At 45.2% G+C, this 17,898-nt stretch overlaps 2 non-coding genes across 2 annotated transcripts; both read left to right on the top strand.

Annotated features, from left to right (window-relative positions):
- Positions 1-10,512: 10,512 nt before the first annotated feature.
- On the top strand, positions 10,513-10,585 carry trnaa-ugc (transfer RNA alanine (anticodon UGC)). The gene has a single exon. It is a non-coding gene; the product is annotated as a tRNA-Ala (tRNA).
- A 6,945-nt stretch (positions 10,586-17,530) lies between these two features.
- On the top strand, positions 17,531-17,604 carry trnan-guu (transfer RNA asparagine (anticodon GUU)). Its single transcript has one exon. It is a non-coding gene; the product is annotated as a tRNA-Asn (tRNA).
- Positions 17,605-17,898: the final 294 nt, after the last annotated feature.

The following is a 17,898-nucleotide window of genomic DNA, read 5'->3' as shown; positions in this document are numbered from 1 at the left end:
ATTCAACATCAGCTCTTTATTTCTCCAGCATATGTTTTAGAAAAATATTAAGAGCAATGGATAACTAAAGAAAGGGTGGGTCTATTAGATACCATGAGGGTAATTGGTGTGTGGAGGCGGAAGATGTGGGGATGGTTCTGAATGAATACTTTGCGTCTGTTTTCACAAAAGAGAGGGGCGATGCAGACACTACTATCAAGGAGAAGAAGTGTGAAATATTAGATGAAATAAACATAGTGAGAGATGAGGTATTAAGAGGTTTAGCAGCTGTGAAAGTGGATATCCCCAGGCTCAGATGAAATGCATCCCAGACTGTTAAGTGAAGCAAAAGAGGAAATAGCAGAGGCTTTGACCACCATTTTCCAATCCTCTCTGGCTTCGGGTGTGGTGCCAGAGGACTGGAGGGCTGCTAACGTTGTACCTTTGTTTAAGAAGGAAGAAAGGGAGAGACCGAGTAATTACAGGCCAGTCAGCCTAACCTCGGTGGTGGGTAAATTATTGGAAAAAACCTAAAGGACAGGATAAATCTTCACTTAGAAAGACACGGATTAATCAACGACAGTCAGTACGGATTTGTTAAGGGAAGGTCGTGTCTGACTAACTTGATTGAATTTTTTGGGGAGGTAACAAGGAGGGTTGATGAAGGCAAAGCATATGATGTAGTGTGTATGGATTGTAGCAAAGCTTTTGATAAGGTCCCACATGGCAGACTGGTCACAAAAGTAAATGCCCATGGAATCCAGGGCAAAGTGGCAAGTTGGATCCAAAACTGGCTCGGAGATATGAAGCAAAGGGTAATGGTTGGTGGGTGTTTTTGAGACTGGAAAGATGTTTCCAGTGGGGTTCCGCAGGGCTCAGTACTCGGACCCTTACTTTTTGTGATTTACATCAATGATCTACACTTGAATATAGGGGTTATGATTGAGAAGTTTGCAGATGATACTAAAATCTGCTGTGTGGTTGATAATGAAGAAGAAAGCTGCGGAATGCAGGAGGAAATCAATCAACTGGTCAGGTGGGCAGAACAGTGGCAAATGGAGTTTAATCTGGAGAAGTGTGAGGTCATGCATTTTGGGAGGGCTAACAAGGAAAGGGAATACACATTAAATGGTAGGACACTGAGAAGTGTAGAGGAACAAAGGGACATAAGAACATAAGAACATAAGAAATAGGAGCAGGAGTCGGCCATACGGCCACTCGAGCCTGCTCCGCCATTTATTACGATCATGGCTGCTCCGATCATGGACTGGATCCACTTACCTGCCCGCTCCACATAACCCCTTATTCCCTTATCGTTTAAGAAATTGTCTATATTTGACTTAAATTTATTCAACGACCCAGCTTCCACAAGTCTCTGGGGCAGCGAATTCCACAGATTTACAACCCTCTGAGAGAAGAAATTTCTCCTCTTCTCAGTTTTCAATGGGCGGCCCCTTATTCTAAGATTATGCCTCCTAGTTCTAGTCTCCCCGATCAGTGGAAACATCCTCTCTGCATCCATCGTGTCAAGCACCTTCATAATCTTATACGTATCGATAAGGTCACCTCTCATTCTTCTGAATTCCAATGAGTAGAGGCACAACCTACTCAGCCTTTCCTCATAAGTCAACCCCCTCATCTCCGGAATCAACCTAGTGAACCTTCTCTGAACTGTCTCCAAAGCAAGTATATCCTTTCGTAAATATGGAAACCAAAACTGCACGCAGTATTCCAGGTGTGGCCTCACCAATACCCTGCATAACTGCAGCAAGACTTCCCTGCTTTTATACTCCATCCCCTTTGCAATAAAGGCCAAGATTCCATTGGCTTTCCTGATCATAAATTTAATTTAAGACAGAGATAGACAGTTTCTTAAATGATAAGGGAATAAGCGGTTATGGGGAGCGGGCAGAGAAGTGGACCTGAGCCCATGTTCGGATCAGCCATTATCGTATTAAATGGAGGAGCAGGCTCGAGGGGCCGTATAGCCTACTCCTGCTCCTATTTCTTATGTTATGTTCTTATCACTTGCTGTACCTGCATACTAACCTTTTGTGTTTCATGCAAAATTACCCCAGGTCCCACTGTACTGCAGCACTTTGCAATCTTTCTCCACTTAAATAATAACTTGCTCTTTGATTTTTTCTGCCAATGTTCATAACCTCACACTTTCCAACATTGTACTCCATCTGCCAAATTTTTGCTCACTCACTGAGCCTGTTTATGTCCTTTTAATGATTTTTTGTATCCTCTTCACACATTGCTTTTCCTCCCATCTTTGTATCATCAGCATACTTGGCAATGTTACACTCGATCCTTTTTCCCAAGTCATTAATATAGATTGTAAATAGTTGGGGCCCCAGCATCGATCCCTGCGGCATCCAACTAATTACTGATTGTTAAACCGAGAATAAACCATTTATCCCGACTCTCTGTATTCTGTTAGTTAGCCAATCCTCCATCCATGCTAATATATTACCGCCAACCCCGTGAACTTTTATCTTGTGCAGTAACCTTTTATGTGGCACCTTGTCAAAATGCCTTCTCGAAGTCAAAATATATCACATCCACGGGTTCCCCTTTATCCACCCTTTTCATTACATCCTCAAAGAATTAATAATTGCTGTAATCACCATGAATACCTATACTTTCTGTGATAGACCGAGCTTACAGACTATCTGGCTTCTCCTGCCCTTTGCCGGGCACGTGTTCCGGGTTTAATTTTACAAACTGTGTGAGTTCGCTGATCGCGGAGAGATGGTAGGAGCCTCTGTGGCCCCACTGTGAGGATGTGGAAGTGAACACGGTGGCTGGGTGATCCATGACATTTCTGTAAAGGGCAGCGGAGGAGAAGGATTTAGAACTTTCAGTGTGGGACAGAAGTTGTTTAAGGTGAGCCAACACATTCCTGATCAGCACAGAGGGAGCTCACTGGTCAGCTCCCCTTTGTTGCGGTTGTTGTGCCAGAGGTTTCTGTCATACAGCGGTTATCACGTTTTCTTTACATGAGACAGGGCCCTGGTTCAATCCTGGCCACGGACTTTATGTTTCAACTTGCTTTAGAGGAACAATCAGAGGCGAGTTTATTCTCCAGGCAAATGCTGCCTGATCTGCTGAGATTTCCAGCATTTGCTGTTTTTATTTGCTATTTATTCTCCTGGCAAAACGCTCCCTTATTCCTTCATTGCTCTTTATTTCACTTCAGTAAATAGATAACTTTCAGTGAGAGAAAACGGATCAATCGGGGACCTTTCGTGTGTGAGGCCAACGTGATATCCGCTACACTGCAGCCCATCAAAGGGCGAGAAACCACTGAATATAAAGGATGAGCTCAGAAATATCAGGGTCCGTGCAGTCTGGTCAACGTCAAACCCTCCTTACTTATTCAGCAGAGGCATGAACGGGAGTCAGACGCCACAAAGTTTAATTAAAGACACAAATATAAGTAACACTTCCAAATCTTTTCACTGTAAAATTCGTTCACTTTATTTGAAATCCTACTGAATTGAATCTGAAAATGAGCATCTTGGGATTTTATCCTCACTGCTGATTCTATTTTCTGTGCACGGTAGGAATAACCGGTGCTGTTAAATTTGACAAAAGTGCCCCAGATTCCTGGCGTTATCGGCAATGAAGGTTTTGAACCAGAATCCTAAAATACAACGTGTAAAATGGGTTAATATGCATAAGAACATAAGAACATAAGAAATATGAGCAGGAGTCGGCCATACACCCCTCATGCCTGCTCCGCCATTTAATACGATCATGGTCGATGCGATCATGGACTCAGGTCCACTTCCCTACCCGCTCCCCAAAGCACAGGACAAATGATTGAAGTATCCGACTGTCCCTCAGTTAGCATTTCTTTCATTGTGCAAAAGAAGGTGAGGGGTTAATTAATGATGCTTTCCCGTGAAAGCAACACAAATGTTTCAGAAAAAAACATACGGTGACTGGCAGTTGAGCGCTGCTTCTGATACCTGGTGGGAATGGGCGGGGATTTTAAAGCCACTTGTATTGTGTAACCTTCATATAGACGAACATCCAACACTTTCTGTGCAGCCCTCGCAGGTTGCGTGTTCAAATCACGTCTGGGTCACTGTATTTTTGGAAATTGTTCTTCCAGAATTAATATTTTCTTTGCTGTTTGGCAATAACCAGACCCTTGCTCCAAAGTCTGTCTCACTGTTTCCCCGGTGTCAGGCAGAGATACGCCTGGTGCCCTCATTTATTTCATGTGACAGGACACAACAGTTCAAAATCACCCTGCAGGTGGCCACATCCACCACTGAATAGTCAGGATGTCCGAGCGGTCTCAGGTGCTGTGTTCCGTTCGCAGTCTCCTCTGGAGATGTGGATTTGAATCTGACATTTCTTACTTTTTATCATTAAGTGAAACTCATTGTTTGACACCACAACTCACTCCAAAAAACTGGGATTCAGCAGTTCACCTGCTCACTTCACATTTCCGTCTGACCTGGTGCTGAACGAGGAGATGTTTCCGCAGTGTAGCGGTTCACATGTTTGCCTCACAAGTGAAAGCTCACTGGGCGGGAATGTTTTCTGTAGCTTTCTCCTCATGCATGCTCAGGGGCGAGTTTGTTCTCCTGTGAAAGGTCATAAGATTATAAGTATGGAAGGATTAGAGGCCGGAGTAGGCCATTCGGCCCCACAAGCCTGGTCCACTATTGAAGAAGATCCTGGCAGTTCCTCGACAGCAAGTTTAAACATCTGGTTATGTTCCTAACATCATTTGAACCGCAGTGTTTCCGTAGCATCGTTGTTATCACGTTCGCTTCAAACGCGAAAGGATCCCGGGCGGAACGTGATTTTTGAGACTATTTTTGCTGTGAAATAAATTGAACAAAAGTCACCCCAGATTCCTTGTCACATGAGCAATAAACATTTTAAACCAGTCTCCTAAATACAGAGTGTTATGTCTTGAATAAAGAATCTGACCAGATACTGCAACTCAAAGTAAGGTGTGACCGTCGTCCTTTATTACAAGTCTCCAGTGTGCCTCTCCAACCTGTGAGGCCTCCTGGTGTACAGGTGCTCCCAAGAGATTGTGGGATCCCTTGGGACTCCAGTGGATGAGCCCTCTGATGGTTAAAAAAGGTATTTACAGGTTTATATATGTAACAACACTCCCCCCGCACCGCTCCCCCCAGCCTCCCCAAAGTCAGTAGTGTAACTATTTACAATTTGAGTCAATCTGTGGCCTTCCTTTCCCTGGTTGAACTTCTCGGTGCAAATGCTGGTTTTGGTGAGTCATTTGTTGGGCCCTCGCTGGCCTGCTGGGCGTGGTGAGTCCTGCTGGGCTGCTGCGGGTGATGGGTTCTGCTTCGTGGTCAACCGCTGGGTTGAGTGCCACTTGTGTGTGTGTTGGAGGAGCGAAAAAGGTAGAGTCTATTGTGGGTTGTTCTGGATAGTCCGTGAATCTGAGTTTGGTTTGGTCCAAGTGTTTTCTGCAGGTGAGTCCATATGAAAGTTTGACCAGGAACACCCTACTTCCCTCTTTGGCCACGACAGTGCTGGGAAGCAACTTGGGACCTTGTCCATAGTTCAACATAAATACAGGATAATTAATCTCGATTTCGCGTGACACATTTGCTTGATCATGATATGTATTCTCTTGAAGCCGCCTGCTCGCTACCTGTTTGTGTAGATCAGGGTGGTCTAACGAGAGCCTTGTCTTAAGTGCCCTTTTCATGAGCAGTTCCACGGAGGGAACGCCAGTGAGCGAGTGGGGTCTTGTGCGGTAACTAAGCAGGACTCGGGATAGGTGACTCTGCAGTGAGCCCTCAGTTACACTCTTCAAGCTCTGCTTGATTGCTGCACTCTTCTCTCTGTCTGACCATTGGATGTTGGTTTCAACGGGGCAGATGTGACATGTTTGATCCCATTGCGTGTCATGAACTCTTTGAACTCAGCACTGGTGAAGCACAGCCCATTGTCACTGACAAGAACGTTAGGCAGGCCGTGCGTGGCAAACATGATCCGCAAGCTTTCAATGGTGGCAGCGGACATCATCTCACATTCAGTCCACTTGGAGTACGCATCTACAACCACAAGGAACATTTTACACAAGAGCGGGCCTGCATAGTCGACGTGTGCCCTAGACCACGGTTTGGAGGGCCAAGACCAAAAACTTAGCAGCGCCTGCCTGGGTACATTGCTTAACTGCGAACATGTATTACATCTGTGAACGCAGGACTCTAAGTCCGCATCGATACTGGGCCACCACACGTGGGATCTGGCTATCGCTTTCGTCATTACAATGCCTGGGTGGGTACTGTGGAGATCACTATTGAAAGTGTCCCTGCCCTTATTTGGCACCACTACTTGATACAATCTGCCTGTATGGACATTTTATCTCTGTGCCGCTGGTACGGCTTTATTTCTTCCTGCATCTCTAACGGAACACGAGACCAACTCCCGTGGAGCACACAGTCTTTTACTAAGGACAATGAGGGATGTGGACTCATCTAGATTCTAATCTGTCGGGCGGTAACAGGTGATTGCTCACTCTAGAATGCTTCCATTACCATAACTAAATCTGGGGGCTGTGCCATCTCCACCCCTGTGGTGGGCAATGGCAGCCTACTGAGAGCATCGGCACAGTTTTCTGTGCCTGGCCTGTGGCGGATGGCGTAGTTGTATGCGGACAATGTGGGCGCCCATCTCTGGATGCGGACCGATGCATCTGTATTTATCCCCTTACTTTCAGAAAAGAGGGAAATAAGTGGCTTATGATCAGTTTCCAATTCAAATTTGAGCCCAAACAGATATTGGTGCATTTTTTTTACTCCATAAACACATGCTAACACTTCTTTTTTGATCATGCTGTAGGCCCTCTCAGCCTTAGACAGAATCCTGGATGTATAAGTAACCCGTTGCAATTTCCCAGATTCATGAGCTTGATGCAATACACACTCAACATCGTATGACGACGCATCACATGCTAGCACCAAAGGCTTACATGCATCATGCAGCACAAGCAATTTGGTTGAGTACAACAGCTTTCTAGCTTTTACAACGGCATTTTCTTGGCTTTTACCCCATACCCATTCATTTTCTTTATGCAGTAAAGCGTGCAGTGGTTCGAACAGTGTTCTGAGACCCGGTAAGAAGATACGAAAGTAGTTCAGGATTCCTGGAAACGACCGCAGCTCCGTCACGTTCTGTGGCCTTGGTGCGTTGTCGATTGCCTCCATCTACGAATCGGTGGGCCTGATGCCGTTCGCCGCAATTCTTCTCCCCAGGAACTCCACTTCAGTCGCCAGGACAACGCACTTCGAGCATTTTAACCTTTGCCCCACGCGATTAAGCCGACTAAGAACCTCCTCCAGGTTCTGCAGATGCTCATCTGTGTCCCGACCTGTAACCAAGATGTTGTCCTGGAAGACCATGTTGCGTGGGACCGAATTCAGTAAGCTTTCCATGTTTCTCTGGAATTCGCTGGCCGATCGAATCCCAAATGGGCATCTGTTGTGAATGAAGAGATCTTTGTGCGTGTTGATGCAGGTGAGGCCCTTCGATGATTCCTCCAGCTCCTGCGTCATGTAGGCTGAGGTCAAGTCCAGCTTCGTGAACGTCTTTCCTCCGCGAGCGTCGCAAAAAGGTTGTCTGCCTTTGGTAGTGGGTATTGATCCTGAAGGGAGAAACATTTGATAATTACTTTGTAATCACCACAGAATATGACGGTGCCCTCTCCCTTGAGGATTGGAACAATCGGACTGGTCCGCTCGTTGAATTCGATCGGCAAAATGATGCCCTCTCGTTGCAGCCTGTCCAGCTCGATCTCCACCCTCTCTCTCATCATGTACGGTACTGCTCTCGCTTTGTGATGGATAGGTCACGCCCCGGGGAATTAGGTGGATCTGCACTTTTGCTCTTTGGACCTTCATGATGCCTGGTTCGAACAACGAGGGGAATTTGTTTAAGACCTGGGCAGACGAAATGTTGTTGACGGGCGAGTGCACCCGGATGTCGTTCCAGTTCCAGCGTATATTCCCCAGCCAGCTCCTGCCGAGCAGCGTGGGGCCATCGCCCGGTACCACCCAGAGTGGTAACTTGTGTATCGCTCCATCGTAGGAGACCTTTACAGTAGCACTGCCGATTACGGGAATCAGTTCATTTGTGTAAGTTCTCAGTTTAGTGCGAATGGGAGTCAGGACTGGCCTTGAGGCCTTGCTGCACCTCAATTTATCGAAAGTCTTTCTGCTCATAATGGACTGGCTCGCGCCCATGTCTCGCTCCATTGACACCGGGAGTCCATTTAATTCAACCTTCAACATTATCGGGGGCACTTTGTGGTAAATGTATGCACCCCATATACCTCTACCTCCTCGGTCTGATGCTCTGGTTCATTGTGATCTGCCGTGGATCTGCCCTCCTCTGCAACATAGTGGTTTGCAGGATTAGCAGGGTTTGCAGCTTGCCTGCACATTCGTTGCAGGTGTCCCATTGTTCCACAGCCCTTGCAAACGTATCCTTTGAAGCGGCATGATTGGAAACGATGATCACCCCCGCAGCGCCAACAAGATGTTAATGACGTAGCATTCATCACTCTTGATGGTGGACTCTGAGACATCTGCAGACGTACAGCTACAGGCATGTGAGGCCTGCCCTGTACGTCACGATTTGAAAACAACACTACTTTGTTCACAGTACTTGTACAGCACCCGTGTGCTGAGAGATTTGTTTGGTATTGTCACTGGTGGCGATAAACGCTTGGGCTATCGCTGTGGCTTTACTCAAGGTTGGGGTCTCGACTGTCAAAATTAGTTTACGAAGTATTACTTCATGGCCAATGCCAAGTACAAAGAAGTCCCTGAGCATGTGCTCCAAATGTCCTACAAATTCCAAATGCCTGCAAGGTGTCTTTGCTCGACGACATAGCTCGCCACTTCCTGGCCTTCAGAACTTTTGCACATGTAGAACCGGAACCTCGCCATCAGAACGCTTTCCTTCAGGTTAAGATGCTCCCGGACCAGTGTGCACAAATCAACATACTACTTCTCTGTGCGTTTCGCTGGAGCAAGCAGCTTTTGTATGAGGCCATAAGATGGTGCCCCGCAAACAGTGAGGTGAATCGCCCTTCCTTTGGCAGTATTCGATTCTCCTTCCAGCTCGCTGGCCACGAAGTATTGGTCGAGTCGCTCCACTTAGGTGTCCCAATCATCTCCTTCTGAAAATTTCTCCAGGATGCCCATTGGTCTCTGCATCGTTGCGGTGGGGTTCGTCATCTGTATCTCATCGCCAGTTGTATTGCATGACTAAAGAGTCTGACCAGATACTGTGAACTCAAAGTAATTTGTGACCTTAGTCTTTTCTTGCAGGTCTCCAGAGTGTTTCTCCAGCCTGTGAGGCCTCCTTAAGTACAAGTGCTCCCAAGGGATTGTGGGATCTCTTGGGACTCCAGGGGATGAGCCCTCTGGTGGTTAAACAAGGTATTTACAGGTTTACTTGCATAACACTTGTTTGCATAAGTTCTATGCAAATTGAAAGGTCTCATTCGGTATTTGAACGTGGAATCTCTCGCAAATTGCCATGAACAACCCTGAATTGAGAATCATATCCCTGGAGCAACGAAACGACTGCTTGACAAGAATGGCGATAATGTGTAACCATTATAAAAGCATGGTATTGTGTGTATCTATTCTTTGCAGCCGGAGCACATGAGACCGAAGCAGTGACTTTGCTTTTTCGACCTGTCTTCTGAAGCGCCGCACGGTCCCACTCCGACAGTCAATGAGCTGTTGGGACGTTAGTGTATCCAGGCTGTGGGTCGCCACCCCGAGCGCAGCAGAGGAGTTTCTGCATTAGTTCTGGGTGGGGACAGTATTTCCCCTTCTCTCTTCCTCTTGTCGATATCGTTGTGCTTTGATTTCTCTATTTATTCCTCGTCTCAGTTTCTAGTGTTTAAAAGGGAACAAACGATGAAATGGGTTTCACTGTCGAAAATAATTCCTCTCACTAAAATTTAGACATGCTACCGTTGCGCCCTGAGGTCTAGGCAGCTAGCCGTTGATATTCACGGTCATATATAAATATATATAAATATATCTACATGCATCGTAGCTGTTCCCTGGTGGTCGAGGGGTTAAGATCCGGCGCACTAACCTGGTAACGATACTCGATCAATTCGTCAAATAAAAATAATTGAGGTCTGTGAGACGATTAGTAATTGCTGTAATCACCATGAATAACCCCATTACTTTCTGTTACGGACCGAACTTACAGATTCTCTTGTTTCTCCTGCCCGTTGCTGGACACGTGTTCCGGGTTTAATTTTGAGTTCGCTGATTGCGGGGAGACGGTAGGAGCCTCTGTGGCCCCACTGTGAGGATGTGGAAGTGAACACGGTGGCTGGGTGATCCGTGACATTTCTGTAAAGGCCAGTGGAGGAGAAGGATTGAGAGCTTTCAGTGTGGGACAGAAGTTGTTTGAGGTGAGCCAACACATTCCCGATCAGCACAGAGGGAGCTCACTGGTCAGCTCCCCTCTGTTGTGCCAGCTGTGCCAGAGGTTTCCGTAGTGTAGTGATTATCACGTTCGCTTTGCACGCGAAAGGTCCCTGGTTCAATCCCGGGCGGAAACATTATGTTTAAAGTTGCTCGAGTGGAACAATCCGAAGCGAGTTTAGTCTCCTGGCAAGTGCTGCCTGACCTACTGAGATTTCCAGCAATTGCTGTTTTTATTTGCTATTTATTCTTCTGGCAAAAGGGCTCCCTTATTCCTTCATTGCTCTTTATTCCACTTCAATAAATAGATACCTTTCAGTGAGAGAAAACGGATCCACCGGGGACCTTTCGTGTGTGAGGCCAACGTGATATCCGCCACACTGCAGCCCATCAAAGGGCGAGAAACCACTGAATATGAAGGATGAGCTCACAAATATCAGGGGCAGTGCAGTCTGGTCAACGTCAAACCCTCCTTTCTTATTCAGCAGAGGCATGAACGGGAGTCAGACGTCACAACGTTTAATTAAAGATACAAATATAAGTAACACTTCCAAATCCTTTCACTGTAAAATTCTTTCACTTTATTTGAAACCCTACTGTGTTGAATCTGAAAATGAGCACCGTGGGATTTTATCTTCTTTACTGATTCTATTTTCTGTGCATGGAAGGAATAACTGGTGCTGTTAAATTTGACAAAAGTTGCCCCAGATTCCTGGTGTCATCAGCAATGAAGATTTTGAAAGAATCCCCGACAAAAATTGTGTAAAATGGGATCTGGTTTAACAGTTAACATGCAAAACACAGAAGAAATGATTGAAGTATCGACTGTCTCTCAGTCAGCATTTCTTTCATTGTGCAAAAGATGACATTGGGTTAAGTCATGATGCTTTCCCGTGAAATAAAAACAAAAGTTCAATAAAAAAACGGACGGTGACTGGCAAGTGAGCGCGGCTTCTGACTCCGAGTGTGAATGAGCGGGGATGTTAAAGCCCTTATTTTGAGGAACGTTCATATAGATAAACATCTCAAATTCGTTGTGTAGAGCCAGTGGTGCAACGGTAACACATCTCACTCGAGATGAGAACACTGCTATCGAAATCATGTCAGGGTTCCTGACCATTGGGATAATTCCGGAATCAATATTTTCTTTACTGTGTCTTAATAACCAGACCCTTGCTCCAAGGTCTGTCTCACTGTTTCCCTGGTGTCAGGCAGAGATACGCCTGCTGCCCTCATTTATTTCATGTGACAGGACACAAAAGTTCAAAATCAACCTGCAGGGGGCCAAACACAGCAGCACCTAGTCAGGATGGCTGAGCAGTCGAAGGTGCTGTGTTTGGATTGCAATTGCATGTGGAGGAGAGGGTTCAAATCCAATGTCTGGCATTTTCTGCTTTTAATCATTAAGCGAAACTCATTGTTTGACACCTCGACCAACTCTTTAAATGTGGCATTCTGCAGTTCACCTGCTCGCTTAACATTTCCATCTGACCGGGTGCTGAAAGTGGAGATGTTTCCGCAGTGTCGCGGTTTACACGTTCACCTCACACACGAAAGCTCACTGGGCGGGAATATTTTCTGGAGCTTTCTCCTCATGCATGCTCAGGGGCAAGTTTGTTCTCCTGTGAAAAGTCATGAGATGATAAACATGTAAGGATTAGGAGCCGGAGTCGGCCATTCGGCCCCTCGAGCCTGGTCCACCATTCAAGAAGATCCTGGCAGTTCCTCGACAGCAAGTTTAAACATCTGGGGCGGAGCCAACAGGCGCCTGGCTGCAATCAGCGACAAAAACCCGCATTTGGCACAAGCCCCGCTCGATCAATTGGGAGAGCATGAAACTCTTAATCTTCGGGTCGCGGGTTCAAGCCCCACGTTGGGGCTTTTTGTTCAAGTTATCCTGCATTCAATGGATCATTAATTAACTGATGATCTTCATTTGCATAATTAAAGAAATGCTAACTGAATGAGAGTCAATAATTTAATAATTTTGGACAAACAAGTTAAAGACACCTGGTGCTGGTGGGCAGTTTTGTTACCTTTATCATTGATGCTTGATCTACAAGTCTCGTTATCAAATCGTGTGCTCAACCAGCAGTTACCTGTTATAAATCAGCGGAGGAGAAATCAGTTTGTTGTCTAATGCTGCCTTTGCCTGCACAATGTGTGCTGAGATTATCTGTGCAATATGCATTCAGCAGGATGAATAAAAGCAACGCTTTTTGAAATGCAGGCACTGCATGTTTTGCACTCAATAAAAAATTGCATTTTCTTTTCATGCCAAGTATTTTGCATTAATGCATTGCAATGCCAACGCAGTTTTTACCTGGCAAGACTGAAGTACAAGCTGTGATGAACAGTATGAAACAGAAACAGCTACTTGAGAACCCACAGCCTCGACGGTATCTGTGTGAATTGCTCTGCATCGATAATTAGCAGAGCGTAAAGTGGAGAAACTGACGGTGTGGATGAGAAAAGGCCGAGCCAAAGTGTAATATTGGAGATGATCTTGTTTTTGAGTAATGTTTCACAGAATTTGGCATCGTTGGTTCCATGGTGCAATGTTGAGCACTCTGGACATGAATCCAGCGATCTGAGTTTAAATCTCGGTGGAAACTGAATGCTTGCTGTCGCAGCTGCTAAAAATTTGGGACAAACAAGTGAGAGACACCTGGTGCTGGTGGGCAGTTTTGTTGCCTTTGTCATTGATGCTTGATCTACAAGTCTAGTTGTCAAATCCTGTGCTCTGTGTTGGCACAGTCCAGCATTGCTGAACTCTTTGCTTCAGCACGCAGTCTGAAGTTTGGATTAAATAACAGGAAGATTGAAGTTTGGATGGTAAAGAGACTGTTAGACAATGTTGTGCCTTCCAGCCAGTGAGATGTGTAACTGGTCATTGTCTGGATGTTAAATATTTGAGTACCTTGTTACGGTGGGAATAATGGAAACTCAGGACGAAACGATTTGATGATGTCTGTATGTTAAGTATTTGAATGTAACCTTGTTACTATTTAATGACATCTGCAGGTTAAACAAGCAACATTAAGTCTGTCTGTTAAAAGATTCAGAAAGCAGTTAGTCAGGATTGTCTAAATGGAAAGAATAAGAGTTCAAAGGCTTTTTCAGTATAAAGATGAGACTTTTATGGACTGCAGAGACATAGACAGCAGAGACACTGGACATTCGGAAGGTGTGTGTCTCAAGCAGCCACGGAAATCGAAGCAAGCTGCCTTTGTGAAGTGTTCTCAGTAACTTTCACACTTGGTTTGTTTAGTATGAATGTTTAAATAAAAGACCCGATCCTGCCTTTACTACAACGGAGTGTGTGCGGGTAATTCGATATTAAAAGCAACAAAGCGAAAAGAGCAAGACAGCCGTTTACAACATTTTAGTGATTTTCAAAAGTTCGTTGGCTTATTCGAAGTTCCCGACATGAAGCAGAAAGTTGGCTGATTTGTTGGGAGAAGTGTTTCCCACACATCAGTTCGAGGGGTGAGCATTCTCTTAGTTGTCGTGATTAAAGGGATCTTCAGTTAGTAATGGGAGGCTCAGGGGATATTCCAGTTGAGCTCCAGTCATTTCTTAATGAATGGATTGAGTCGAAAGGGGGAACTTATGGGATAAGACAGGAAACAGTGACAGGAGGATGGAGAGAGACACGGCAGTCCTTAGTGAAGAGTGTCCAATTAAAAAAGATTAAAGTGTTTGGGTTAAAAAGTGATAAAAAGAGAAAAGCGTTCGTGTTGCAGTGTCTCATGCTGGGGATTCAAATGTTAGGAGAAGAGGCTGAGGCTCGAGATAGGGAAGTCTCAGAACGCAGAGAGCAGCTAACAGCAGTGAGTAAAGAAGTAGAGAATTGGTGATTTCAGGCACTCGGGGCAGCCAGGACTGTTCTGACACTGGATCAGCATCTTGCTGATGAACAGAAGCGTAATCAAGATCGAGAGAAAGGAATATCTAAGCTGCAGCAGATGGTGTTATTAGGTTGCCCACGGAGACAACAATTGGTAAAGCTGGGTGGTATTCGGAGGATTCCCCGGGTCTGAGAGTTGAAAAGGGAATTAAGGGACAGGGAGAATGCCCACCGTTCCCATCCACAGCTCCTTTGTCTTCTCTGACTTCGGAGCCTCGAACCCGTGTGGTTCACGTGGCAACGTTAGGATCGGAGGCGGAGCACTTAAATGCCTCTTCGATGACCCAGCCGCTTAACACCCCACAACATTACACACGACCTTCTGGTAATGTGGAGAGTGGGGGAAGCACGCTCGAGCCGACAAGGCGAGAGCAGGATCATGATTCCTCTACTCCCTGTGGAGCTCGTGAAGGGAACACGACCTTAAGTGGTTTTGGGGTTTCCTGGTATGAGCGAGGAGGGGTAAAGTTACAGGACATGAGAGCTATCCTTAGTGAAGTGGGACCCGCACACCTTCAGGATCTTAATAAGTTTGCCCAGTGGTGGTGTAATATTCTGGGATGGTGACAGTCTGGGAACGTATCAGAGAAACCGAGGGTTCACATGGTTCTGTGAGCTTTAGGGAATCACTGGGGAACGGGAATCGGTTTTGAAACAACTTCCCGGTCTCATGCTTGGTAGATTAATAGCTGCAATCTTTGTTACTCACTCAGGAAGGGGATTTCCCTCTTCAGAGACAGTTCCCCAACACCCCAGATACACGAGGAGCAGTTACTGAACAGTCAGAGATGAAAGCAGTGGGAGAAGCTTGTTCACAAACATTTAAAGTTTCTGCAGGAATGGGCTGTCTCAGAACTGATGAGATGTTCAGTGAAAAGCTCAAATGTGGGAGTTACAAACATGATCTTAAAGGATGTGAAATAGAAGTTGGATCGTTGCAAATGTCGAGAGAGTGAATTATAGCAGTTCCGAAGGGTGAACTGAGAGAAGGACTGGGTCTCTCGACTGACTATTCAGCATTTCCGTCATCCTTTACTCGATGTTGTTACCCTTCTCCCACAAAGCAGAGGAAATTGTTAAAACCTATGCAGAGGGTAACAGACTTAGTCGAAGACACCGATTGTGAGTTTACATTTCTGAATGTAAACAGCATGGAATTCAATTGGAAACACCAAAAATTGAAAACTGACTTTTAAGTAAAAATGGATATGGTGATCACAGACGAAAGGACTTTAAAATGGCATCCTGAGAATCTGAATCTACAACAACCCTACTTTGACCCGAAGCGTGCTGCTATTTGGAAGAAGGAAATACGGAAATGGAATACAACATTTCAACAGCTACAGAGTTTGAATCAAGCAATCGTTGTGGACATTAACCATCACACTGCGGAAATCGAGAACGTTCACACAACTTTGGAGCAGATTGAACATGTAAGCTGGTGGGAGTCATTGTTGGGATGGAGCCCGACGGCAACAGGCGTGTTGAACACAATGATACACCCTGTCCTTATGCTGGTGCTGGTTCAGCTGGTCGTGCTGGTCATTTTGATTTACTGTGGATGTCGTGTTGGAAAACAAGGACTACAACTGGTCAATGCTGTTGAACGAGCTCGAGCCAGCATGCAAATGTATGTTACCCAGATAAGACCTGCAGAGAGGCGAGGAGAAGAAGTGGGGGAATGTGGGAGCACAGTCCCGCATTGCTGAACTCTTTTCTTCAGCACGTGGTCTGAAGTTTGAATTAAAAAACAGGAAGATTGAAGTTTGGATCGAAAGAGACTGTTAGACAATGTGGTGCCTTCAGCCATTGAAATGAGTAATTGGTCATTGTCTGTATGTTAAATATTTGATTGTACCTTTGTTACTATTTAATGACATCTGTAGGTTAAACAAGCAATATTAAGTCTGTATGTTAAACAATTCACAAAGCAGTTAGCTGTGATTGTCTAAATGTAAAGAAATAAGAGTATAAAGATGAGACTCACACACGCAGACACCAGAGACAGTGGACATTCAGAAGGTGTGTGTCTCAAGCAGCCACGGAAATCGAAGCAAGCTGACTTTGTGAAGTGTTCTCAGTAACTTTCATACTTGGTTTCTTTGGTATGAATGTTTAAATAAAAGACCTGATCCTGCCTTTACTACAACTGAATGTGTGCGGGTAATTCGAGGTTAAAAGCAACGAAGCAAAAAGAGCAAGACAGCCGTTTACAACATTTTGTAATAGGTAACTAACTGATGGTTGAGCAGACGATTTGATAACTAGACTTGTAGATCAAGCATCAATGACAAAGGCAACAAAACTGCCCACCAGCACCAGGTGTCTTTCACTTGTTTGTCCCAAATTTTCAGCAGCTGGGACAACAAGGAATCAGGTTCCACCGAGATTTGAACTCAGATCCCAGAGTGCTCACCATTACACTATGGAACCAACCACAGTAAAATCTTTGAAACAATTCTCAAAAACAACAAAATCATCTCCAACAGTACACTTTGTCTCGGCCTTTTCTCATCCACACCATCATTTTCCTCTTTGCTCTGCTAATTATCGATGCAGAACAATTGACACAGATGCCATCGAGGCTATGGTTTTACAAGTAGCTGTTTCTGTTTCACACTGTTCATCACAGCTTGTACTTCAGTCTTGCCAGGTAAAAAGTGCGTTGGCATTGCAATGTATTAATGTAAAATGCTTGGCATGGAAAGAAAATGCAAAGTTTTGTCGAGTTAGCGAGTAGGTGACGAGGTTTGGGGTTGATGTGCGTCGCTTTCAATCTTTGAAATTTCACCAAGCAAAGAAACTGTGAATTGAACTGTCCCTGTTAGCATTGTGTTCGCATTTAATCACAGCAATATCCGCAGTCAGGAGCTGAAAAGGAATTAATACCTAATACCGGCTTCGGGACAATCAGCATGCTTCGTCACAGACAAGGCACTGGAAGGCTGGAAGGTAGATCACACCGGTTGTGGGAGAGCTGGTTGGTGGTGACATGGAAGTGTCTGCAGTGTGCGGGACCAGACTGCTTCCACACATCCACAATGAATGTCCCACCCTTTACTTGGGAAAAGTACAACTGAGAGTGGACAAGTTCCATCCCGGTCAGAGCAATCTGAAGCTTTAACTGACTGACACCCTGATTTGGGATGTCTTGCAGCGTGCAATTACGTCAGTCTCTGTGGCGCAATGGGTTAGCGTGTTCGGCTGTTAACCGAAAGGTTGGTGGTTCGAGCCCACCCAGGGACGAACCATTTAACTGTTTTTCCCCGTGGATTCGGTGCTGCACGATTCCAGGTTGTCATTGTGCGTTTTGTTTGCGCGAATATATTCCACAAACATTGCCAGCTGTGCTGTTATCCAGTGAGTTCCCACTCCAGTATTTTTATGAGCATTCAGTTTGAGTGTATATAGAATTGAACAGAGATATCAGAAAATTTAACAAGGTTGTGGGACATTGTTTTTTGTTAATAATGAACCACTAATATGAATAAATCCATTTCTTCAAATATTTAATTGAACATGTTTTCAAAATGTCTCCGC

The sequence above is a fragment of the Pristiophorus japonicus genome, unplaced genomic scaffold, assembly GCF_044704955.1.
Source record: "Pristiophorus japonicus isolate sPriJap1 unplaced genomic scaffold, sPriJap1.hap1 HAP1_SCAFFOLD_42, whole genome shotgun sequence".
NCBI classification, from domain to species: Eukaryota; Metazoa; Chordata; class Chondrichthyes; family Pristiophoridae; genus Pristiophorus; species Pristiophorus japonicus.
The sequence above is the reverse complement of the archived record's forward strand: the minus strand, read 5'-3'. Positions and strand labels throughout refer to the sequence as shown.